This window comes from Gopherus flavomarginatus, chromosome 2, assembly GCF_025201925.1.
Source record: "Gopherus flavomarginatus isolate rGopFla2 chromosome 2, rGopFla2.mat.asm, whole genome shotgun sequence".
In the NCBI taxonomy this organism is placed as follows: domain Eukaryota; kingdom Metazoa; phylum Chordata; order Testudines; family Testudinidae; genus Gopherus; species Gopherus flavomarginatus.
Window position 1 is genome coordinate 295100730 of NC_066618.1, and position 27354 is coordinate 295128083.

The 27354-nt window shown below is 45.4% G+C and overlaps 1 protein-coding gene across 1 annotated transcript in view; it reads right to left on the minus strand.

The window, feature by feature from the left end:
• Positions 1–288: 288 nt before the first annotated feature.
• The window catches only part of TSNARE1 (t-SNARE domain containing 1), a 757898-nt gene continuing 730832 nt past the window's right edge, over positions 289–27354 (minus strand). Inside the window, exon 13 of the mRNA XM_050940861.1 lies at positions 289–687. The gene's annotated coding sequence lies outside the window, so the exon portion shown is untranslated. The remainder of the gene's footprint in view (positions 688–27354) is intronic.

Genomic DNA, 27354 nt, shown 5'->3' on the forward strand with positions numbered 1-27354 from the left:
GGTGTGAGCTGCACAGTGCACCAAAGTGTTCCGCTCTAACTGCCCCATGTGGACCCAGCTAGCACCAACTAAATGCTACCTTAACACACTTCTCTTCCCAACAGACAAACCGTAAATCAACTAAACATCCAACTGATCTGTCTGCTAATGCTATGCATAATCCTAAAATGTCTTCATGTTTTCCCCGGAAGAGCAATTTCTAAAGCAGCAGTTTACTGTACGTAAATTTCCTCTGCTTGTACAAGATTATTTTTAAACCTTGTAAAAAAAAGAAACCAACAAAACACGTTGACTTTTATGGCTTTAAATGAACAAAATTAGCGATCAGGAACATGTTGAAAGAAAAAAAAAACTATAAAGCTGAACTATTAGTTATACATATTCCAACACTCTAAACACCAAGCTTCAGCAGCAATGAAATAACATTCCCCAGATACACAGGACAAGTAAAATCCATAACACAAGATCAAATACAGCGTGTGTCTTCAGTGAAGGAGAAAAAGGAAAAAAAAACCATTCATGATCACTAATAAATGTTACAAAACGTAGCTTTTCTTTCATACAATTACAGTCTTTATTGGTTACAGTAGTTTTAATATCACATATCCAGTGAAGCAGAAATTGATATATAGCCTGAATGTGAAGTATCTTCAGAGTCCATTCCACTTCATGGTGTGATCAGGTGCTCTGCAAAGATAAGGATAGCTGATAAGTATTCATGGGTTTCTCTGAGAGTTGCTGATATGAAGTGCCAGCCCACGGAAGGATGGCTAGTCAAGACATTCCCAAATAAAGACATAATCAGTAGGACACGCAATCCCATCAAAGTGTGCCTGGTTGGATCCAGTCCAGGCATACAGGAGAGTGCAGAGAATCTCTCGTGGAGGAGGCAGAAGTGGGGATGGAGATGATGAGGGATTGGCCAAGTTGGGGAGAAAGCTTAGGCAGTGGTTTGTGTTCTGGCACTATTATTTGCATTACCAGTGAAGCCAAGCACCAGGAAGGCAGCAAGGCTTGCCTTAAAAAAAATAATGGAGTGGTGCACTAGACATTAATGAGTGGATAGCAGAATTCAAACTCTAAGTTAGCTCATAAGTGAGACCATATCTAGCAATCTTGGCTGTGTTGCCATTTGGGCACATAATAAAACTAGGCTGTACTGTAAGTGATCACTTTTGCATAACATTTGTAGCTAACATCAATATAAACATCAGAGGGGTAGCCGTGTTCGTCTGGATGAAGTCTACTCATGCATCCGACGAAGTGGATATTCACCCACAAAAGCTCATGCTCCAATATGTCTGTTAGTCTATAAGGTGCCACAGGACTCTTTCCTGCTTTTCTCAATATAAATAAAATGTCCTGGCTCTAGTATGTGCCTTCATGATGTGGTGGATACTTTGGTCCAGTCTGGGGCCAAAGGGCAAGGGGAAGGATGGTTTATTTTTAATTATTTTGTAATCCAACAATTTATTGGTGCCTATATGTGAAATCCTTCAGAAGATGTACTAAAAAAAACAGCTTACTTTACTGTAAACCAACAAGATACCAAAACAAATGAGAATGATCAAACCCTGAAAACCCACAAAATACAAACCCATGTGAGTTATTTTAGTAGCAATTATTTGTATGAGAATAGTACCTGGGGCCCCAATTGAGATCAGGGTCCCAGTGTGGAACGTGCCATATGACCACAGAGTAAGACACGTGGTCTGCCATGAACACACGTAAACAGCATAAACTGCTAAAAAGGAAACACTAAAATCTTCCTCTTCAGTAAATGAATTGTACTTATATCGTCACAAAAACATTGGACTGTGTTTCACATGAGAGCTGAGAGGCTATGGGGAGAGGCCACAGCAGGAATCATATAAACCTGCCTAGCTCTCTGAAAACATCCCATTCTCTTCTCTCTCCCTGTACTCTGCCGGGGAATGCCGTACCCGGCTCCAACAGAAGAGTGAAAGGACAGAACAAGCCCCGAGAAGGAGATGGATGCTTCTGTAAGTGCCATGTATCAATATGGTAACTGGCCACATAAAGAGTGAAAATCGGTGTCCAAAAATTGATGCACAGCTGTTCATGTTCCTCAACATTGTTCTTCTCACTGCAAGAAGTCGCTGGAGTTAATTTCTGTCGTAATGCCTTTTTAAGACAAGCTGCCTGTATTCATAACATTTTCTGTGTGTGTGAGAGAGACAGAGCTCAGCCTAATGAAATCCCATGGATCTTGGATTGGCTTTTCCCTCTGAGAAGTTGGAATCCAAGCTTTCTGTTTGCACTGGGATGAGGGGCACCATATGTTTGACATGTAAACAAGCTTCAGTACCAACAGGAGCTCTAATTTTTGGCAGTGTGTGCAACTAGTGGGGATTATGTATCTCGATTTGTGGGCAGAAAAATATCTACATTACAAAACCTATTTAAATCTGGACTAGCTGATCTCTGGGCTGGGACACAAACCTGGCTTGTGTCTATATCTGGAGATGGATCCTTTGATGCTGTGGCCACAATCCAAGTGAGAGAGAGTTTGGGACATGTGGCCAGCATGGTGTAATCTTCATTTGGGGTTTAATTTAGGGCAACGTGAGTCCCTTTTAAGGACCAGCAGAAAGGATTTTTATCCCTCCAAATCCTAAAATTTTGACTGAGTGCCTACAATGATTGTGATTTATTCGTAGTGTGGTAACACGTAGGAGCCGGGGGGCGCTGGACCAGGACCACACTGTGCTGCACAAACAAATAACAAAAAGGCAATCCTTGCCCAAAAGAGCTTACCTAATAATGATAGGACAGGGCCTCCACTGGGGTCAATGGGCATTGCTACCCTGAAGCCATTAGCACTGTGCCAAATTAGGACATCTGAACTTTACATGTTAAGAAATAAAAATTGCCAGGGAGGTGAATCTAACATCAGGGCAATAATATTTAACAACCTAGGAGCTAGAGTGACCAGATAGAAAGTGTGAAAAATTGGGACAGGGGATGGGGGGCAATAGGTGCCCACATAAGAAAAATTCCCATATAGCGGGACTGTCCCTATAAAATCGGGACATCTGGTCACCCTACTAGGAGCCCAAGATCTCGGTGACATAGTCTTCTCTCATTCCGTCTATCTGACATTCTTCATTCAATCTTATTCGTTCACTCTCCGTCTTTTGAGTGGGACTACTCGCATAAGTAATTGTTTGCAGAACGGGACCCAGGGCATTTTCTGGGGTCTGATCCAAAGTCTGCAGAAGTCAAAGGGAGTCTTTCCATTCACTTGTATGTTTGGATCAGTCTCATTCTCTCTCATCCACTCCGGCGTCTAGTCTATTTGTTATTTTCCTACTCAGGGAGTTCAGTGACCAGCAGCCTGTTTATAATTAGTTTTTTCTTTCCTGCTGCTCCAACCCCCTAAATTAAAAGGGGCATTCCCTCCCCCCACACCCATTCGTGTTAGTAATGGAGAGCAGTTGGTCTGAGCGGCTAGGCTGTAGTTCACTAAGGTTAACTGCCATCGGGGAAATGAGCTTTAATGTCCTTGTATGTTTTCAAAAGTCAAATGAGTGCAGTGTCATCAGGATAAACAGCTGCATGTGCTTGTGCTCAGCGTGGAGGGGGGAAGATAGAGGGTACATCTACACTACGGGATTATTCGGATTTTACATAAAGCGGTTTTGTAAAACAGATTGTATAAAATCGAGTGCACGCGGCCACACTAAGCACATTGATTCAGCGGTGTGCGTCCATGTACCGAGGCTAGCGTCGATTTCTGGAGCGTTGCACTGTGGGTAGCTATCCCATCGTTCCCGCAGTCTCCCTCACCCATTGGAATTCTGGGTTGAGATCCCAATGCATGATGGAGCAAACACAGCGTCGCGGGTGATTCTGGGTAAATGTCGTCACTCATTCCTTCCTCCGTGAAAGCAACGGTAGGCAATCATTTCGTGCCCTTTTTCCCTGGATTGCCCTGGCAGACGCCATAGCATGGCAACCATGGAGCCTGTTTTGCCTTTTGTCACTGTCACCGCATCTACCAGCAGCATGCAGTAGACATAGGGTGACATTGAAAAAAGTCAAGAAACGATTTTTTCCCTTTTCTTTCACGGGGAGGGAGGAGTGGTAAATTGACCACATATACTCTGAACCACCCCGGACAATGTGTTTGACCCTACAGGCATTGGGAGCTCAGCCAAGAATGCAAATGCTTTTCGGAGACTGCGGGGACTGTGGGATAGCTGGAGTCCTCAGTACCCCCTCCCTCCCTCCCTCCATGAGCGTCCATTTGATTCTTTCGCTTTCTGTTACGCTTGTTACACAGCACTGTGCTGTGGACTCTGTATCACAGCCTGGAGATTTTTTCAAATGCTTTCTCATTTCGTCTTCTGTAACGGAGCTCTGATAGAACAGATTTGTCTCCCCATACAGCGATCAGATCCAGTATCTCCCGTATGGCCCACGCTGGAGCTCTTTTTGGATTTGGGACTGCACCGCCACTCGTGCTGATCAGAGCTCCACGCTGGGCAAACAGGAAATGAAATTCAAAAGTTTACGGGGCTTTTCCTGTCTACCTGGCCAATGTATCCGAGTTCGGATTGCTGTCCAGAGCGGTCACAATGGTGCACTGTGGGATACCGCCCGGAGGCCAATACTATCGATTTGTGGCCACACTAACCCTAATCTGATATGGTAATACTGATTTCAGCGCTACTCCTCTCATCGGGGAGGAGTACAGAAACTGGTTTAAAGAGACCTTTATATCGATATAAAGGGCTTTGTTGTGTGGACGGGCACAGTGTTAAATCGGTTTAACGCTGCTAAAATCAGTTTAAACGCATAGTGTAGACCAGGCCACAGAGACTACAGTGGGCAAAAAAGAATGCCAGATGTGGGAAGTTTTGTTTGTCTTGGACATTTGCTTCCTGTGACTAGTACAGTATCCGTTCATCGTTCAATGTGTAGAACCCCAGTTAAAAGCATGAGCAGGAGCCAAGCCCCAGCATTGACCTCAGCAGGGGGCAGGCACAGGCACTTCTCTGAAATCAAACCAAACTGCAGGCTGGCACCACACCTTTGCCCCAGGTGCATGTTAGAGCAGCCACTGGGCTGCTCTAATGTGTGTGTCTGGAGCAACCCTCGGTGGACCATTCCATCTGGCCAACATCGCTAGAGCATATCACACTCTTCCTTGCTGCATGCTGAAACTCTGCTGGGGGAAGCAAGTGTCTTCAATCCACACTTGAGAGCATTCTCAATTGCCTCACAATGGCAGCCTTAGGTCCACTTTGCAACATTCTTTGCCTCCCTATCTCCTCCCAGCGCACTGCAGCAATTTAGCAGTCGCCTCATTTCCTCACTGTTCTATCACCCAGTGCTATCCACTCCTGCTCCCTGTGCTGAAGCTTCACAGAAGTTCTGCTTCTCCTCTCTGCCCTGTGCTCTGCTCAGATCTGTGCTACATCACTAAAGGCGCTTGCTTACTTTCCTACTTCCTGCCCTGCTTCCCTGCCTGCTGGAGCTCCTTCACATTTTTCCATCTCATGCTGCAAACTCAGTGTGCCATATCTATCATATAATAATATCAATAAGTGTTATTATAAAGCACCCCTCCCTGCCTAAGCTGTGGGACACTGGGATGTTCTGTTAATACAATTATACAGGCCCGTTTTCTGTTCCCTGTTTACAGACACTGTCTTCTCATGGCACAGACTATCCGACCTCGCCTCATTGGTATGTTCTGCTAATCTAGGGATCACTCTTGATCCTGACTATTTTGCAGATGGGCACCAAGAGATTAGGAGACTATGCCTATAGGCAGACAGTGAGCAAGTAACGGAGCTGGGCAGAGAAGCTGGGATATCCAGTTCCCTGCTTGAACCATTAGCCCATTGGTCTTTGCTACTGCTGCGGATTTTGCGTGGAAGGCGCTCAGATACTTTGAGGAAGGATAGCAGTATAAACCCCAAAGATAAGCTAAACCCAATACACTCTCTGTCTCATAGAATCATAGAACATTAGGGTTAGAAGAGACCTCAGGAGGTCATCTAGTCCAACCCCCTGCTCAAAGCAGGACCAACCCCAACTAAATCATCCCAGCCAGGGCTTTGTCAAGCCAGGCCTTAAAAATCTCTAAGGAAGGAGATTCCACCACCTCCCTAGGTAACCCATTCCAGTGCTTCACCACCCTCCTAGTGAAACAGTGTTTCCTAGTATCCAACCTAGACCTCCCCAACTGCAACTTGAGACCATTGCTGCTTGTTCTGTCATCTGCCACCACTGAGAACAGCCTAGCTCCATCCTCTTTGGAACCCCCTTTCAGGTAGTTGAAGGCTGCTATCAAATCCCCCCTCACTCTTCTCTTCTGCAGACTCTCGGGGGGCTTTTCACTGTTGCCCAGCACCAAAGCAACTGAACACCTCCAGGTAAACTAAAATGGCAACAGCAAAGTGGACCTCATGTGGCCTCTAATTCTTTTCCTTTTGGGGAAAGATTTGCTGGGGGTAAGCACTCTGGGGTGTGGGCACCTGCTCCTTCTCTGAACCAGTCTCACGAACAGGGATTTAGCTGGTGCCTCAATCAACATTTAGAGCCCGCTCAATGCAGTATCTGGGCATCTCCCACATGTCAACAATGGATGTTTCCTCCCATTTGACAGAGCGGGAAGTGAGGCCCAGAGAAATTAAGTGACTTTGCCCAAGGTCTAACAGAGAGTAAATCTGACACAAAGCTGGGGAGAAAGGTCTCCTGAGTTGTAGTCTACTGCTTTAACCCCCAGGCCAGCCTTTCTCCAGATCCTCCCAGCACTTAGGTAGCTGAGTAACTTTACTCATATCAGTAGTTCCATGGAGCTCAGTGCACGGTATGTCTCATATGATGAAAGTTACTCACACCTCTCACAGTGGGAAAGGTTAGGGCCTTAGGTACCTGACTTTAAGGCCCCATGTTTGAAAACCAGGGCATGTATGTTTTATTTATCGTACTACACCAAGTTACCCAGAGCCTGTTGGACATAGGATATGACAGAAATACATAATTGTTATTACTGCACTATTATTTGCTTTGTGGAGGTCTGCTTGGGTTACCGTAAAGAAGAAGAAGAAATAAAAAACATTACATGACAGCTAAGGAAAACAACAATATAGTCCAGCTCTTTGAAGCTAAATCTAATCAGACAGCAGATTAATCTGAGAACTGCACCACGGACACAGTGAATCTGGTGGAGCTGCATTTTTATCAAGGCCTTGTTCAGAGGTAATCTACAGGGCTGAGGAGATGCTGTCAGTAAAGTCTGCTTTTCCAGCAATACAGATTGCTCCCTTTTAAATAATTTGTTTCCTCTAATTTGCCACAAAAGTTGTGCAGATAAATAAACTATATTCCCCTTTGCTACCAATAACTTCTTTTTTGTTATATAAACCCTCTTACCCTCGTCCCTAGTGGATATTTGTCCATGGCACAAAAGGCACTGTCAGATTTGGCACTGCTGGCTATCTCTGCCTAGGAGCAGTGATGTACTGCCTGTAATTTAACAAGAGTTCCTTAACGGTCGTACACCCCAGGCTAGATTCACACGGGGGACTTGGGCATTGCCTTCCCTACGTTTTAGGTGCCCTGTCACCCTGTGGCATTCACCGCCCTGAGTTAGTCGCTCAGGCTCTCCATGACATTGTATGGGGAGATTTAGGTGCCTAAGACTGGGATTCACAGAAGCCAGCAGGCTAAGTGGGGAGCTGCCTAAGTCAGCCAATAGGAAATGCCAAGGAGAGGGATGTGGGCTAAGCCCCTCCCATCAAAAGGAGCCAGGACCTAACTCTGAGCTGGAGGGAGGCAATGCCCTCTACTTGGAAATCTCACAACCTTGGAGAATCTCCTGCAGACAGATGCCCAAGCAACATCAGCACATTCTTGAGAAGAAATGAGGAGGTGGTGCCTTGCTTATCCCTAGTACCCCCCTGGTTAGAGCACTTATGCAGGTTGAGGGAGATCCTAGTTCAAATCTCCACTCTGCTGGGTTCACAGCAGATGCCCAGGTCTTCTCCCATAAAGGGTAATTCTGCAACCACTGGGCCATAGAGTTGTTCTCCTTTGCTGGCCCCAGAAATATTTACGCATTTCATACAAAGTGAAGAAGAGATGGAGAGACGCCTGCCCCAGGCTACCTTCCTAGAGCCCAGTGGTTCATGCAGTGAGGTGGGAGACGTGGGCACAAACCCTAGTCCACATCAGGCAGCAATGGCAGTGGAACCTGGCTCTCCCACATATGTGGAGAGTGCTCTAACCACTGGGCCATCGGGTATGGGTGCGGAGGGAGGAGAGGTCATCTCAACCTAGGAGTAGGTGTACTAAGAGCACACCTACCGGATCAGGCCCTGCAAACAAGATAGGTGTGGGACCACTTAGCTTGTGAATGCTACCAGGATTCTAGGTGCTGAGCAGTTTGCTAGGGACTCAAGCAGCAGTATGCAAGCCGCTGGCACCAACACAGAAACCCAGGTGATGTTACTGAGGAAAATTTTGGTGCCCATGAATTTTAAGGGCCCACAGGGCTAGGCAGCAGCTGAGTGATGGGATTATGAATGCAAGTGGCACCTAAATGCTGGATCTAGGTGCCTGGAGTGGCAGTTAAGAACCTATTTACATAGTGAGTTAGTGCGTAGCAAGCCAAGGTGTGAATGTACAAGGCACTAACTCACTGTGTGGACCCTGCTACCATGTGCTAATGTTCTTTAAGGCAATTTGGCATAGCATTTTTTCAAACTTTAATGGGACCAAGATTTGGACCACTGAGTCTATTGACGATATAGCACAGATTTCAGCTGAATAAATAGATGTGAGTTTTGAGGTGTGTATGAAGACTTCATTGGGGTTTCCCCCTTTTGGAGACATGGCCATATCTGCTACTTAGTGCTGTCAAGTCCATTATTATTGCAAAGGAAAAAAAACTCCTTTGCTCTTCAGATGTATTTTAACGGGCCTCAGGAAGAAGTTGTCTCTGGCAAGAACCCAGAGAAGGTGTAATTCCATTCGACGCAGGCATTCCACACTTCCCTGAATTTTCATGCTAGAGTTTAAGCAAGGGGCCCTTGAGAATACACTCCAACCCATCAGTTTAAGAGTGACCAAGGATTGGCTTGGCAGGGGATATTCCACATCAGACTGCAGTGCATTGGCAGGGCATATTCCAGTGGGAAATCCCCAACTGGACTTGCAATGGGGTGTTGCAGAGAAGGACTACAGCGCTTTGGTAGAGCTGTGTTAAAGATTAGGAACAACAGGGAGGTTGAACTGAGGTAAGCTGGAAGAGCTGTGGTGAAAATGCAGGGCTGGAATAATAGGCAATACTATAGATCATAACTGAACGGTGCTGGCTGCACTTTGGGGACGGTGAGTGGCAGGACTGTAACAGAGCTGGGAGTTCTGGGGATCAGGATAGAGGGAGATTGGCTGAAATCTGAAGTTTTGAGAATACTAAATGTGGTGCTGACCTGATTTCCTATTTTTTGACTTTCAAAAGCACCATGTTTAGCCCTCAAAATGGCCCCTCTGTTGCGAAATGTCCCTCCTATACTCTGAACTGGTCACAACAAAATCAGGCCTTCAAATGCAGGCACTCGGCTGTTGCTGGATGAGAACACACCAAATCCATCCCCACCCACCAACAAACAGAAGCAGGCTGGTCAGAGGGAGGAAAAGAAAAGAGCTCCCCTAACCCCTTTTGTGGTTAGAGTACTAGACTGGATCTCTCCCATAGTCATTTTGGGAAGGGAATGGCTTACATAACACAGTATCTTCACTACCAAGACCAGAGGGCCAGGGTTCTGGACACTGTATATACACACTGCAAGAGTGACTTCCTACACCACTAAGTCCACAGTCACAATAGCCAAGGCAGCCAAAGGCTGGCAGAAAGGTAGTGCGATTCCCCGCATTTTACAGCTGGGGAACTGAGGCACAGACGTGTTAAGGGACTTGCCCAGGATCACAAAGGGAGTCTGTAGCAAAGTTGGATTTAAACCTACATCTCATGATCTCCTCCAATGCCTCAACCACAAGATCAGCCTTGCTCATCTCTGTCTGTCATTAGCAAACTCAAACAGAACATTTCTTGTGTGAGAGATTCCACCATATATAGATAGGAGCAGCCCAGAGCCTTATCTAACAACATAAGAACGGCCATACTGGGTCAGACCAAAGGTCCATCTATCCCAGTATCCTGTCTTCCAACAGTGGCCAATGCCAGGTGCCCCAGAGGGAATGAACAGAACAGGGAATCAAGTGATCCAGCCCTTGTCGCTCATTCCAGCTTCTGGCAAACGGAGAAAGTATTTGGTTGAAACCAAGTGTAGGAAGACATAGGTGCAGGTGCCTAGGGCATGCTGCAGCAGGAAGCCCCCAAAGCTACAAGTTCCAGGGGCCATTATAAACAACTTAGATTCAAGTGGCAAAGTGCAGTGCAGCTTTCTGACAATTACACTGTATGCTTTGCTCTGACTGAACAGTAAGTAACATTTCCGATCCCAGGAGTATATTTTCATTGCCAAAAAATCTTTCGCTTCTGGGTAAGTTGACCCCACTGCTTCTCTCCTCCACAATCACTCCCCCTAGCAGAGCGATGCAGTAGTAGAGGGTGATTGCAGTTTTCTTTTGGTCACTTAGCTACCCAAAACCACAGCTGGTTTCATAATAAGCCATGACACTGTCTCCTTGACAACTCTGTCTCATGTCACTTTTCTCTGCCTCCTAGCTCGAGCTGCATTGGGAATTTTGTAAAGGGTTCTGGATGATGTCTAACCCTGGATGATAATTGCTTTTCCGTCTCCAGTGTTTTCTGCGTGATTCAGACAGTTGGCATATGCCCTGAACACACTATTTTGCGTTTGTGTTAGAAGTGAAACTGAGGTTATGAGAGGTCATTCAGCCCAGTCAGCACCCGCCAACAGGACACCTCCAGAGCTGCCAGCACTGGGAGCTAATGGACTATACCCTCAACTAGTGCGAATCAGTATAGCTCCACTGACCCCACTAATGCTACGGATTTATACCACCCATTAATCTGGCCCCCAAAGCCCATAGCCCTTAGCTCCTAGAGCTTCACTCCCTCAGCACCTTCTCCTCACTCCCTCCTCTAGGGCATTACCATGCCACTTCTGGTCTGAGAGCCTAACCAGCCCAGTGCAGAGCTCGCCTGCTACTCCAGAGCCAGGCTCCATCAACTCCTCCCTGCTGACACAGACCGTTGTGCTTTTGGGCATCTTAGAATCATAGAATATCAGGATTGGAAGGGACCTCAGAAGGTCATCTAGTCCAACCCCCTGCTCAAAGCAGGACCAATCCTCAACTATATCATCCCAGCCAAGGCTTCGTCAAGCCTGACTTTAAAAACCTCTAAGGAAGGAGATTCCACCACCTCCCTAGGTAACCCAGTCCAGTGCTTCACCACCCTCCTAGTGAAAAAGTTTTTCCTAATATCCAACCTAAACCTCCCCCACTTTAACTTGAGACCATTACTTCTTGTTCTGTCATCTGCTACCACTGAGAACAGTCTGGATTCATTCTCTTTGGAACCCCCTTTCAGGTAGTTGAAAGCAGCTATCAAATTCCCTCTCATTCTTCTCTTCCGCAGACTAAACAATCTCAGTTCCCTCAGCCTCTCCTCATAAATCATGTGCTCCAGCCCCCTAATCACTTTTGCTGCCCTCCGCTGGACTCTTTCCAATTTTTCCACATCCTTCTTGTAGTGTGGGGCCCAAAACTGGACACAGTACTCCATATGAGGCCTCACCAGTGTCGAATAGAGGGGAATGATCAAATCCCTCGATCTGCTGGCAATGCCCCTACTTATACGGCCCAAAATGCCATCAGCCTTCTTGGCAACAAGGGCACACTGTTGACTCATATTCAGCTCCTCGTCCATTGTAACTCCTAGGTCCTTTTCTGCAGAACTGCTGCCTAGTCATTCAGTCCCTAGTCTGTAACAGTGAATGGGATTCTTCCGTCCTAAGTGCAGAACTCTGCACTTGTCCTTGTTGAACCTCATCAGGTTTCTTTTGGCCTAGTCCTCTAATTTGTCTAGGTCCTTCTGTATCCTATCCCTACCCTCCAGCATATCTATCACTCCTCCCAGTGTAGTGTCATCTGCAAACTTGCTGAGAATGCAGTCCACGCCATCCTCCAGATCATTAATGAAGATATTGTACAAAACCGGCCCCAGGACTGACCCTTCGCTTGAAACTGGCTGCCAACTAGATAGTTGATCACTACCCGTTCAGCCCGTTGATCACTACCCGTTCAGCCCGATGATCTAGCCAGCTTTCTATCCACTTTATATTCTATTTATCCAGCCCATACTTCTTTAACTTGCTGGCAAGAATACTGTGGGAGCTCGTATCAAAAACTTTGCTAAAGTCAAGGAATAACACATCCACTGCTTGCACCAGAAGAGGTCGGAAAGAGGAAAACGTGCCAGCTGGCAGAAAAACCACGCTGATCCAGACAAGCTCAGCCAGGAGGGATCCCTTTCAAACCTAAGCCACTGGGATGAAGGAGGCAAAGGAATTCTGCTTCTCTGCTGCAGCAGCAGTGACATCACACGCAGCAGAAACTTTCCAGCTCACAAACTGCTGCGTAAGCCTAGACGGCTTCCATTCAACCCAGAATCCAGTATCATCATCTTCCTCTGGGATAGTCTTTTGGGACTCCAGTAACAACGTGAGCAAACTTCTCCAGTGCCATCCTCTTCAAAAGAGGGGTGAGGGGAGGATTCCAGAAGAGATTACAAGTGGCAGAAGAACTCTGACTTCATCCCATTGCCTTGAAAAAAACGGTTAAAAGCGCAATCAGCGCATGATCTAATCTAAGTGACACTAAACAGATGGCGTTGAATAGCCAAGAAAATTGCACGGCACTCCCCAGCAACATGCTCTCTTCGCACTTTTCGCTGCATTAATTCCATGTAGCTACTCGTTTTTGTATTTACCTATTTATTATTAACAGTTAAGTAGGATTGCCTTGGGGGAGTGAAGTTGTTAGCTTAATAGTCAGTAATCCTATCGCTGGTAAGCAAGAAAAATAAGGGGAGAGCACGGCACACATTTTTTCTGGAATCTGCTAAAACTTCAGAGGAAGAGAAGGTTTCCTCCTGTTCTAGGCTGCCACGAAAGTTACTCCAGTGGTGACAAGGGCATCGGTGCCTTTGTTCCTCTCTATGCGGCTGGGGCAGCTTTCAGGAGACAGCAGCTTGTGGAAATCAGCAGGGACTGTGTTCCCATAGAGACTTTTTAGTCATCCTTTTATTGCAAAAAGGCCATTTATTCATCCTTTTATTGAAAAGACATAGACACCGCATTTGCAGGACTGCTTTCCTCCCTGCCCTCACGCCCAAGCTGTGCTCGGAAGCAATCTTTTGCATCCATTGAGTTTTGTTTATTCTTTAACTCTTTCATACCCACACACAAGCCACCAGTTCTGCAGGACTGTACAGGCCTCCGCTTAGGCACTTTTTATCTTGTTCCCCAATCAGCATGAGCTCAGAAGTCCCAGTCAAGAGGTGTAAGTTTACTCTTCCCTCTCCCGTACTCAGAGCTAAGAATACTCCCTTCTCTTTTGTACTCTCAGAAGCTTTAGGAGTGAGTGGGCAGGGGTTGTGGTTTCTTTAACGCAATCATGCAAGATTCTCTCAGGTCTGTTCAGCCACTGACTACTTTTCCTGGGGACAATATGGTTGGCAGACTTACATTTGGCAAACTCTTCTTACTGGAGGGAAGAGAGAGAAAATTACAGCTTTGTGTGGGAGACCCTCAGGAGAACATGATGATGAGAACCTGGCCAGAGAAGACACCAGGGACTGGCCACTGCTCGACACCTGACTTGATGAATCACCTGTTTGCTATAACATGACAAATCCTATGTTCCTATGGAAACATGTAGAACTACTTGCATTCAAACTTCGATTTGGGTGAACTATCAGTAGTACAAGTTGATCTGAATAAGCAAAGTAGCTGTGGTGGCAGAGAGACAATTTCAGGGATGTGAATGCTCACACAGCAAGGAACGTAGCCCTAGTCTGACTTGTGTACAAATTATATTTAACACCTATTCCATATATCATTTCCTTTTCACTATATCTGGAGCACACCTACCAATAGCTACAGGGCAGTACTAGATCTTTGCCTTGGCACTTGTGTTTAGCTACAAGCAAAATGTATCCTGTGAGGTGAAAAGGGAAAGCCTTGTGCACAGTGAAGCTGGAACAGACATATTCAATCTTAAGAGAAAAGAAACAAATGGAATGGACCGGATTGATTTTTAAATCAAGAAGGATGTTTCTCTAAAAAGATACACTCTAGTTCAAACAGAAATTGTTTTGGGGAAGTTCTATGACCTGTGTTAGGCAAGAGGTCAGACTAGATGATCTTAGTGGTTCCTTTCAGACTTAGAATATAGGAATCTGCTCTGCATCCTTCCCACCCCCTAACAATTCTCCAACCCTTGAGTATATATTCTGGGCTGAATCCTACAAATCCATTCATGGTGTGCAGCAGGGGCTGGTGTGCGTAGGTAAGGTGAAGCACTAGGCCTGATCCACTGTACTGAGTGGAAGTATGATTCTGGGTCCACTGACTGTTCATTGACTTGTAAGAGCATAAGGCGAATAAGCAGCAAGGTGAGGGCAGAGAATAGGCCTATCTGAGAAAACCTGGGTTAAAGTGAGGAAAAGAAGCTGAGGCAGACTCTCTCCTGCATGAGAACTGATTGTTAGGGCCAGGCCTAATGTCACTTACAGCTGCTACTGGGCAGCTCTTAGTTGTGCCACTGTTGTAGAGTGTTTACTGATCATTATTACTACTACTAATTGTTTTATTGTGGTGCCTAGAACCCAAGCCTCTTTGCGCTAGGTGCTGTACAAACACATAGTAGACAGTCCCTGTCCCAAAGAACCTAAAATCTGAATAAACAAGAGATCACATTGCCTCTGTATAAATTCATGGTACACCCACATCTTGAATATTGAGTGCAGATGTGGTCACCCCATCTCAAAGAAGATACATTGGAATTGGAAAAGGTTAAGAAAAGGGCAACAAAAATGATTAGAGGTATGATTAGAGGAGAGGTTAAAAAGACTGGGACTTTTCAGCTTGGAAAAGAGGGATATGACAGAGGTCTATAAAATCATGACTGGTGAGGAGAAAGTAAATAAGGATGTGTTATTTACTTATTTTCATAACACATAAACTAGAGGTCACCAAATGAAATGAATAGGCAGCAGGTTTCAAATAAACAAAAAGTATTTTTCCCACACAATGCATAGGCAACTTGTGGAACTCCTTGCCAGAGGATGTTGTGAAGGCCAAGACTATAACAGGGTTAAAAAAAAGAACTAGATAAGTTCATGGAGGATAAGTCTCTCGGTGGCTACTGGCCAGGATGGACAAGGATGGTGTCCCTAGCCTCTGTTTGACAGAAACTGGGAATGGGTGACAGGAGATGCATCACTTGACAGTTACCTGTTTTTTTCCATACCCTCTGGGATACCTGGCATTGGCCACCGTTGGAAGACAGGATACTGGGCTAGATGGACCTTTGGTCTGACTCAGTATGGCCATTCTTATAAGCCAGCGAAGAGGAAAACATACAAGCAGAGTGAACAATATGATGCCATATTAGTTGCATGACTTTGGGCAGGGAGGGGAGAGGGAGAGTTTAATTTGGAGAGAGTTTAATTTCAGTTAAATAGAAAGGTTTAGGGATGCAGGATGAAGGGGCCAAGATGGGGCAGAAGAGGCCAAAATGAACAAGTGTGGAGTGAAGCGGAGGTGAGCAGGCTGCGAGGGAGGGAGTGGGTTGGAGCAAACAGCCAATCAGCACAGGGCAGAGGAAGTCACAGACCATTGCACAATTTTGATTGGCTGTCCAGAGATCCCTGCTTTGGCTGCTTCTGCCCCTAAGCGCTGGAATCTCTGACTGGCTCTTCGCCGCATTTCCCCCCAGGCCTCATGGTGGGGTGGGGGGCACATACTAGTGGTGGATAGGCATAACAGAGTGGAACTCCACCATGCCCTCTCCCTTGTGTCCTCTACCGCCTAGGTCAGTTTCATCCCATTACTCCTAATTCTATCTTCTTAGAATGGGGTATTTTAAAGGAGGAGAAGTGTTGAGGAAGGACCTCTCATGCTACACGTTATCAATAGTAATCTAATTGTTCATGTCTAAAATTCTCCACCTACGACGTAGTTAAGCCCATTAAGCCCATTTCCGGTGTGATGTTCTGTATACACAGCAATGTCATTTTCATTGCCTTCTCTACCATGGAGCACATGCAGCCCTTAAATCAGTCTAGTATAATTCCCAGGGTAATGGACTGCCTCCTGCCAGGCCTGGTCTACACTACGCGTTTATACCGATTTTAGCAGTGTAAAACCGATTTAACGCTGCACCTATCCACACAACGAGGCCCTTTATATCGATATAAAGGGCTCTTTAAACCGGTTTCTGTACTCCTCTCCGACGAGAGGAGTAGCGCTGAAATCGGTATTACCATATTGGATTAGGGTTAGTGTGGTCGCAAATCGATAGTATTGGCCTCCGGGCGGTATCCCACAGTACACCATTGTGATTGCTCTGAAAAGCAATCTGAACTCGGATGCACTGGCCAGGTAGACAGGAAAAGCCCCGTGAACTTTTGAATTGCATTTCCTGTTTGCTCAGCGTGGAGCTCTGATCAGCACGAGTGGCAATGCAATCCCAAATCCAAAAAGAGCTCCAGCATGGGCCGTACGGGAGATACTGGATCTGATCGCTGTATGGGGAGACAAATCTGTTCTATCACAGCTCCGTTACAGAAGACGAAATGCCAAAGCATTTGAAAAAATCTCCAGGCTATGATACAGAGTCCACAGCACAGTGCTGTGTGACAAGCGTAATGGAAAGCCAAAGAATCAAATGGATGTTCATGGAGGGAGGGAGGGGGACTGAGGACTCCAGCTATCCCACAGTCCCCGCAGTCTCCGAAAAGCATTTGCATTCTTGGCTGAGCTCCCAATGCCTGTAGGGTCAAACACATTGTCCCGGGTGGTTCAGGGTATATCTCGTCAATTTACTCCCCCTTTCCCCCCCTCTGTGAAAAAAAGGGAAAAAAATCATTTCTTGACCTTTTTCAATGTCACTGTATGTCTACTGCATGCTGCTGGTAGACACGGTGCTGGGGCACTGAACAGTAGCATCCTCTCCCCTCCCCTCCCCTCCCCGGTGGCAGATGGTACAGTGCAGTAGGACTGGTAGCTGTCCTCGTCATCAGCCCGCAAGTGCTCTGGCTGGCCTCAGGTGAGGTCGCTTGGGGGCGCCTGGGTAAAAATAGGAATGACTCCCGGTTATTCCCAGCAGATAGTACAGAACGGTTGGTAACCGTCCTCCTCATAGCAACTGGGGGCTGAACTCCATCAGCCCCCCCATTTTATGTCTAAAGAAAAGATTCTGTACTGCCTGGACTATCAAAGCAGCGGGATGCTGGGCTCCTCTCCCCCCCACCATTTAATGTCCTGCCTGGACCATCACAGCAGCTGGAGGCTGCCTCCTCCTCATTTTACCTCACTAAAAAGTCAGTGTTTCTTATTCCTGCATTCTTTATTACTTCACCACACAAATGGGGGGACCCTGCAACGGTAGCCTAGAAGGGTTGGGGGAGGAGGGAAGCAATGGGTGGGGTTGTTGCAGGGGCACCCACTAGAATGGCATGCAGCTCATCATTTCTGTGGGATCTGACACAGACCGGCTGTGCTCTCTGGTTCTCTAGTACACTTGCCCCTTATTCTAGGCAGGACTGACTCTATTTTTAGATACAACATAAAGGAGGGAATGACTCCCCTATTTTTGTGTCTGCGCCCCCGGCCGGCCTCAGCGAAGGTCAGCCAGGAGCACCTATGACAGCAGCAGATGGTACAGAATGGCTGATACCCGTCATCTCATCGCCAATTTACAATGGCACAGCAGACAGAACAGAACGACTGGTAACTGTCTCTACTACCTTGCAACGGCAAATGAATGCTGCTGTGTAGTGCTGCAGTACCGCCTCTGTCAGCGGCATCCAGTACACATATGGTGACAGTGACAAAGGCAAAATGGGCTCCATGGTTGCCATGCTATGGCATCTGCCAGGGCAATCCAGGGAAAAAGGGCGCAAAATGATTGTCTGCCGTTGCTTTCACGGAGGAAAGAATGAGTGACGACATTTACCCAGAATCACCCGCGACACTGTTTTTGCACCATCATGCATTGGGATCTCAACCCAGAATTCCAATGGGCGGGGGCAACTGCGGGAACTACGGGATAGCTACGGGATAGCTACCCACAGTGCAACGCTCCAGAAATCGATGCTAGCCTCAGCACATGGATGCACACCACTGAATTATTGTGCTTTGCGTGGCCGCGTGCACTCGACTTTATACAATCTGTTTTACAAAACCGGTTTATGTAAAATCAGAATAATCTTGTGTAGACATATCCCTAGATTCATTTCTGTCTATGAGCACTGTGTTTACCAATACACTACAGGGAGCTGGAGGGCCTTGGGTGGTGTCTTTTATTTTCTTCTGAGGAGAAGGAAAAGAAGTGTAAATATTAACACTAATTGAAAGGTTGATTGTTATTGAATATTCTGCATAGTGCCATTTGCTCTACTCGTGCATATGAATGATGATAATTCTGTTTATTCATTGTTTTGATTATTACCTACTGGCATTTGAAGGAGGCAAAACAAGGAAGGAGGAAGAGGAATTATTTAGGGGCTCCAAGGGCTGTAGGAAAAGAAGGATATGAAGCTGCGCTTACAGACATTGCTATTGGATAGGAAGCAATCTTTCCTAAGGGTGACATCTATTAAACAGCGGAGGAGTGTCTCTTTCTAAATGACTTTTTGATACCACGGTGACTGGTGTTTTGGAAATACCTAAGATAGAAGAAGGAAAACTGAACTGGACAAAGCACTGGAGAATAGACTGGAGGGAACAATCATGAATCAGCTGTGGGATGGAAAAGACCGATAAATCTGTCACGTCTAACTCCATGATTGTGATGCTGTTTGAAAAGCAAAAGATTGTTGTTATGGTTGCTGCTTGATCTTCAACATAAGGCAGTATTAGGATTTTTTTTCCCTAGACAATAACAACCAGCAAGGCATTTTGACACTGCTCTTGACTTTTGTCAGACTGATTCCATAGGAAGCACTATTCATCATAGCTTCAAGTAAAACATTAATCCTACATTTACTTGTTCACCAAACAGCAGGCGTTGCCTTCACCTTAGGCAGAAAACACACCTTCTATGAGACTAACAATGACACTTAAAATAATATTTATTGTCAGTTTCCTCCCCACAACTATCCAGACTCTTACCCTGGACCGACAGCTGGCAACTGCTAGGATGGCCAAGCTCAGGAATACCACAGGTAGCTCTAATCCTGCTCCCTAGTCAATGTTCTCTGCTGGGCAGTGCCATAGCATGCAAGCTCTTAGCATCCTGCCTATTGTGAAAAAAAGTGACAGCTACAAGTGATGGTGCAATTCAGTGAGTTGCTAAGTGTTAATGACTGCAAGCACTGACTTTGCTTAGCATTTTCAAGACCTGTAGCTGCAGCCACCAGGGGTTGTCGTCCTTCCCCACCCTCCCTGGAGAACACTGGGAGTCAAAGGAGGAGAATTCATTGCTTACTAACTTTGAGTTCAATTGTGCCATGTAGGTCTAAACCCCATAGTAAGATATAAAGCACACCCTAGGCATGCTTAAGGAGAAATTCTGCCAGAGGGGACACCTCTCTGGATGAGAACATAGTTAAGCCTCCATATCTGATTAGTCCTCAGCCTGGGAAGTGACTGCTTTAAAGCAAGCTAATCAGTGCCAGCAGAGCTGGTGTTTTTTGCAGTGTGGATACCTGTTACATACGAATGACCATACTGGGTCAGACCAAAGGTCCACCTAGCCCTGTATCCTGTCTTCTGACAGTGGCCAATGCCAGGTGCCCCACAGAGAATGAACAGAACAGGTAACCATCAAGTGATCCATCCCCTGTTGCCTATTCCCAGATTCTGGCAAACAGAGGGTACGCACACCATCCAAGCCCATCCTGGTTAATAGCCATTGAGGGACCTATCCTCCATGAATGTATCTAGGTCTTTTTTGAACCCTGTTATAGTCTTGACCTTCATGACATCCTCTGGCAAAGAGTTCCACTGGCTGATTATGCACTTTGTGAAGAAATACTTCTTTTTGTTTTAAACCTGCTGCCTATTAATTTCTTTTGGTGACCCCTAGTTCCTGTGTTATATGACAGAGTAAATAACACTTCCTTATTTACTGTCTTCACACCAGTCATGATTTTATAGACCTCTCTCATATTCCCCCTTAGACATTTCTTTTCTAAGCTGAAAAGTTCCAGTCTTATTAATCTCTAAATCTAGGAGCTGAACTGAGATCTGGTGGCCTTTTTCCTCTCCTCTCCACCTCCTTATCTGGCTTTCTATTTGTTTGGTGATGATAGCTTTCTGCAGAGCAACACACAATGCCTTATGTATGTATGAAATCTGAAGATGTTCATTTCCCCTTACTCTCTCCCCCAATAATGCTTTTGGGAAATACTGTATGTGCATCCTGTAATAAACAACTCCTTCCTCCCCTGGAACAGATGGTGTTGTGTACTCAAACTAAAAACACTATCTGCAGCAGCCATGCTCAGTAATGAAGGAGGAAAGCTACATGGACCAAGATGAGAGAGGTCAGCAGTGAGTAATCAGGAGGCCACTTTCTCCATGGTACCCAAATGTCAAGATGAAGAGGATGCGGTACTATTATGAGGAGGATGGAGATGCTGATGGTTCAGGCCATGGTATATTTTAGACCAAAATTCCCTCCTCTTTCCCCTTCCCCACGGGCTGCAGATATTTAAGGCAAGGCTAAAACAGTGCTTAAAAAGCACTTACTTAATTAAACCTCAAATGCACAAATCGCTGAACTCTCAGAGATACACTCTGTGGTACTTCCCACCGCAGGCTACACCTCAGCCATATGGCACTTTAATAGATAGTAGCTGAGGGAGACCTTTTTAGTTTTAACAGATGGGTGGATGCTGTTTACTGGGAAGAAAATGGAAAGGGGAAAGAGAATGAAGGAGAGAAAAAGGAAAGTGCAACAGCTATTACCAAGATGCACTATTTTGTAACCATTTGTATTCTGCTCACAGTGGGTGAGGTCTTGCTTTTCCACTGTGGAAGGAGGAATTTCCAGTGCTTCCCAAAATACTCAGCATCAGCCTCATCAATTTAGAATCCTAGAGGTTTGTGGGTCACAGTCAATAGATGGGGAGTTTTCCTTTGATTAACGATACAATCCAGCTCCCACTGAAATCAACAGGAGTCTTACCACTGACTTTAGTGGGAGCTGGATGAAGCTATAATTCTGCCAGTTCTGGGCCAGGATAAGAGCTTTAGAAGGCTGCTTCTTCTGCAGCTGTACCACCTAGTGCGGTGAGCTTTTTAGATGTCACTTGTAAAGTGGGGTTGGGCTGTGTAAGTACTTGGACTGAAAACCTCAGAGGAGAACATGGTTGTACTGTTGATGACCTCAGTAGGTGGTTCGCTTCCCTTTGGGTCAGTGATGATCAGATGCTCAAAGACAAGCCACCTAGTGGATTAACAGGCTTTCAGAAAGGTTACGTGGAGCATGGATATTAAGACTGGCACAGAGTCACTGTCATAAAGGAATGACTCACAGGCTGGTCTTCATGGTTTCAGACACATGACATGGGTTAAGGTTAACAAAATATTACTTGATTGGGATGAGTATCCATTGGCTCCAGGCATATTTTCCTTTTAAAAAAATCAGATCAAATCAAGAATAACATCAACCAGAATCAACCTCCTCATATTGGCAGAACCAACTCATGCAACACACATATGGCGACATCTAGGATGGAAGTCAGCAGAAATGACTCCCGGGACCCACTGACAGATTAGTCTCCATCTTTCTGGACACCTGTTAGTAATTTCTATCTCTGCCGCTCAAGGGCTTTCTCAGCACGCAGCATTTCTAGCTTCTCAGTAATTCTTTCTGCGGAGGCCTGTTCAAGAAACTTGTTAGATACTGGCCCAATGTCCTGCTGCTCATAGGTCTGAACTGTTGCTCCTAATAGAGCACTGAGAGGTGTATTCTCATATTTTGCAGAACCCTTGAATCCACCAGTTGTTTTTTTTTTAAATCAAGGTTTTTATTATTTGTACCAACTTCTCTGATAATCCACTTGACAGTGTATCAAAATGAATTGCTGACATGATTCACTCTGTGCCCCATCATTTGTTATTTTAATAACTCACCTGGAATCCCAAGGCAAGCAAATTACAATTAACCTGAGTTATTTCGTTGTCACTCCGTGTATTCTGCAATAGCTCAATTTTTAAAAACATGAAGTAGTACACTCATAGACTCATAGACTCTAGGACTGGAAGGGACCTCGAGAGGTCATCGAGTCCAGTCCCCTGCCCTCATGGCAGGACCAAATACTGTCTAGACCATCCCTAATAGATATTTATCTAACCTACTCTTAAATATCTCCAGAGATGGAGATTCCACAACTTCCCTAGGCAATCTATTCCAGTGTTTAACTACACTGATATGTCCAACCTAAATCTCCCTTGCTGCAGTTTAACTCCATTGCTTCTTGTTCTATCATTGGAGGCTAAGGTGAACAAGTTTTCTCCCTCCTCCTGATGACACCCTTTTAGATACCTGAAAACTGCTATCATGTCCCCTCTCAGTCTTCTCTTTTCCTAACTAAACAAACCCAATTCCTTCAGCCTTCCTTCATAGGTCATGTTCTCAAGACCTTTAATCATTCTTGTTGCTCTTCTCTGGACCCTCTCCAATTTTTCCACATCTTTCTTGAAATGCGGTGCCCAGAACTGGACACAATACTCCAGTTGAGGCCTAACCAGCGCAGAGTAAACTGGAAGAATGACTTCTCGTGTCTTGTTTTCAACACACCTGTTAATGCATCCCAGAATCACGTTTGCTTTTTTTGCAACAGTATCACACTGTTGACTCATATTAAGCTTGTTGTCTACTATGACCCCTAGATCTCTTTCTGCCATACTCCTTCCTAGACAGTCTCTTCCCATTCTGTATGTGTGAAACTGATTGTTCCTTCCTAAGTGGAGCACTTTGCATTTATCTTTATTGAACTTCATCCTGTTTACCTCAGACCATTTCTCCAATTTGTCCAGATCATTTTGAATTTTGACCCTGTCCTCCAAAGCAGTTGCAATCCCTCCCAGTTTGGTATCGTACGCAAACTTAATAAGCGTACTTTCTATGCCAACATCTAAATCGTTGATGAAGATATTGAACAGAGCCGGTCCCAAGACAGACCCCTGCGGAACCCCACTTGTTATACCTTTCCAGCAGGATTGGGAACCATTAATAACTACTCTCTGAGTATGGTTATCCAGCCAGTTATGCACCCACCTTATAGTAGCCCCATCTAAATTGTACTTTCCTAGTTTATCTATAAGAATATCATGCAAGACCGTATCAAATGCCTTACTAAAGTCTAGGTATATCACATCCACCGCTTCTCCCTTATCCACAAGGCTCGTTATCCTATCAAAGAATGTTATCAGATTAGTTTGACACGATTTGTTCTTTACAAATCCATGCTGGCTATTCCCTATCACCTTACCGCCTTCCAAGTGTTTGCAGATGATTTCTTTAATTACCTGCTCCATTATCTTCCCTGGCACAGAAGTTAAACTAACTGGTCTGTAGTTTCCTGGGTTGTTTTTATTTCCCTTTTTATAGATGGGCACTATATTTGCCCCCTTCCAGTCTTCTGGGATCTCCCCCGTCTCCCATGATTTCCCAAAGATAATAGCTAGAGGCTCAGATACCTCTTCTATTAACTCCTTGAGTATTCTAGGATGCATTTGATCAGGCCCTGGTGACTTGCAGGCATCTAACTTTTCTAAGTGATTTTTTACTTGCTCTTTTTTTATTTTATCTTCTAAACCTACCCTCTTCCTGTAAGCATTCACTATACTAGACATTCCTTCACTCCACTAACAAGGGGCAATTTTTCCAGTTTAATTCTAATAGACCTGGGCCACACTTGGCTTAAAGGTGAGGAAGAATCTATTAGCGTTTCCATGGTTCTTTAGCATTCTCTTTCCTGTACTGATTGCAGATTTCACACTTGAACACCTTATCCTCCATGGCAGTATTCATGCCTGACCACAGTAGGACACTCAAGCTCCGTTCTTACACTTTTCAATATCTCAGGCACTGCAGATTTAGCTTCATATTTTCAACTCCTTATTCAAAGTCAAATTTGTCATGACCCACTTAAATGTATTACAAAAGTAAGAGGGAAAATATATCAATGTTAAGCCTGTATAATTAATGTGTGTATGTGCATGTTTACTTTGTGAGGTTGACAAAGAATACTTGACCTTGAAGGATGAGGGTATGTGGGGATTGAAATTTTCTTTGCTTTCAATGTTATAAATTTTTCAACATCTCACAAGTGCCATGCCTGCCTTTTGTGACTCTTCCCCGCGGTCACTGCCTGTGTAAGGACTGTATTTCTCACCAAGGCTAGTTGTCTGGTATTCCTGTGTCTCACATTGGCCAATTCTGAATGGTTCAAAGGAAAGCATAAAATCCCAGTGATTAACCAAACTGCAATATCATATCATAGTTAATGTATATTATAACAAGTAGGATTGGGGCTCGATTCATAGAGTCATAGAATCACAGAATATCAGGGTTGGAAGAGACCTCAGGAGGTCACCTAGTCCAACCCCCTGCTCAAAGCAGCACCAACCCCAACTAAATCATCCCAGCCAGGGCTTTGTCAAGCCTGACCTTAAAAACCTCTAAGGAAGGAGATTCCACCACATCCCTAGGTAATCCATTCCAGTGCTTCACCACCCTCCTAGTGAAATAGTGTTTCCTAATATCTGTCTGTTACAGCTATCCCCCTACTCCATTTTGTTTCTTACAGCTGTCCCCATACTCCATTTTGTTTTTGTTCTCCTCCTGTGGCCACCCCTCCCTGGCTGTTAAGTTGTTTACCAGAGCCATTGCCCTTCTCAAAGGGATGGCCACTTGTGCTGCGTAGTAAGTGGGACCACTGCCCTGTTCAAAGGGTTGGTCCTGTTATCACCTTGTTAAACCTGGGCTTTGTGTAGGGTAGGCAGTGTCCAGAGCTGCAACACCTAATGTGTTTTTAAGATCCTGGGCATGAGTCATAGGCCTCATGTGCTTTTGAGTCCTGAGGTGTGAACTCACACCTATTGTTCAGGACTCTGCCCAGGCACGTCTCTGTGCTCACCTGCAGTTTTTCCCTGTGTCTCCTCCCCTGTGACAGAGGGAGCCTATCAGGATTACTGGCAGGAAATTGCCTGAGTCTGCCTTTAAAAATAGGCATTTTTAAAACAAACATCAGAAAGGTTCCTGCATTGCTGCCTGGTCTGATCAGCCAGGGGTGCTGGGGGGTCCTATCTCCGCTCTCGCTTTATTTTTTAGCGTACCCCCATTTTTTAAAAAAAACCAACCCTCCCACGAAGAACAAATTGCTGCCTGAGAGATCTCCTGATTATCGAGACCGTACCGAGCCCTCCTTGCTTCTTCTGATGTTGTTGCTGCTTCTGCCTTTGCTGCTACCTTGGGGACTGGTAAGAATCCCTCTGTGAAACTTTCTATACTTTTATTTTATTATTTTAGCTGCTGGTTCTGTTTCCCCAGCACACAGACTCAAGCTAAACCTTGGTCTGTGTCTTAAAACCTCTCTTAAACTCCACGGCGCTTTGCTGCTAAAATAAGGTTGTGTCGCTGCTAAGCTCTGCTCCTGTGGGCTTTGCTTCGGGGCTCACTGCTTTCAGTCATATCTACTGCTGCAGCCACCATCCCTTGGCTTCCTTGGGGGGCTGCCCTGGGAGCTGTATCCTGGGCACATACTACTCTGCCCTCTATGACTTCCCCATAGCATAAGGTGCACCATAGGTTTTGCTTTTTAGTTTAATAAGTCATAGTTTGCTAAGATTGTAGTGCTTGTAAGTTTCACCTGCCTTGCTATAGTTGCTGTTTTGTTGCTCCGTATAGTTGCTTGTTATAGTTTGCTTAGAATTGTGATATTTGTTGTTTTTCCTAGTTGTTGGTGAAGATAGATTTAAAAAAGCCATTGCCTGGTCGTATTCTGTACCTGTTCTGTTACTTTGTATAAGCTGCTTGTCATTTTATATAAATTTGATTAAGTTAGACGATAGATAAGGTTTTTGCTGTTTGAATTCGTCTTCCCGCTGTCCCAATCTCTCCCTGAACTTTCCCGTGTCTGTTTTTCCCCCACTTCAATCTCCCCCTCTGTGTACTTCCCCGTGTCCCCAAACCCTTTGCCGCTTCTCCCCCTTTTTTTTTGGGTGTCCCTCCAGCCCTTCCTTACACCTCTCTGCTGCCTCGCCCTGTATCCCCTGTGTTCGTGCTCCCGCTTCTCCGCTGCCCCTCCCCTACCGAAGATCGCCATCACACTGCTCCGTTTGTCTTCACCCCGCTGCTCCGCAACTTCCCTGAAGTGCTCTCTGCTGCTGCAACCTGTTTCTTCCCTCAGCCGTTTCCCCCATTCTCCACGTGCCTTCCCATCGCTTGCATGTTCAGCGCCCTCCCCTCTTGCTGCTCCCAGACTCCCCTTAAGTGCGCTCCAGCTGCTCTTGTCTCCCGTACGTCCAGCCCGCAGGCTCCTGAAGACCGCTCTGGGCTTCACCTCGCAGGGCTTCAGAGTCTCTCGCTGCTTGCAGCTGCACTCTCCTCTCATCAGTTGCCACTGATCATTCACTCCCCTCCCCACTCCTGTTTCTTGACTCAACCTTTAGGTACACTCTTGCAGATTATCTGCTATTACAACCTCACAAATTAAGTCATTAATTTTCTTCTATGCTGTTACATTGCATAATTTCACTTATCATCCATATTGTATCATTGCACTGTGATTCACATCTTACTTGTGGTTATAACACCCCATTGGTCGCCTCCACTTTTTTGATATACTTTGTATTTGCATTGATGCCACTGTGTTACATTATATATATAGCTATTAACCACTTAATGCATTCTATCTGAGATTGTTGACCATTTCATATAGAAGCTACCATTTTACTTTGCATTTCTTTTTGGTACATATTGCATTCTACACTGTATCTAGAGTTGTTCCTATATAAAGTTGAGTTGCTTATTGACTGTACTGTATCCCATTGTGCTGAACCCCACTTACTGCACCCCAGTTAGAACTCCCTACACTGTTCAATAAGAAGAACCCCCCCATCATTGTCTATTGTAAACACC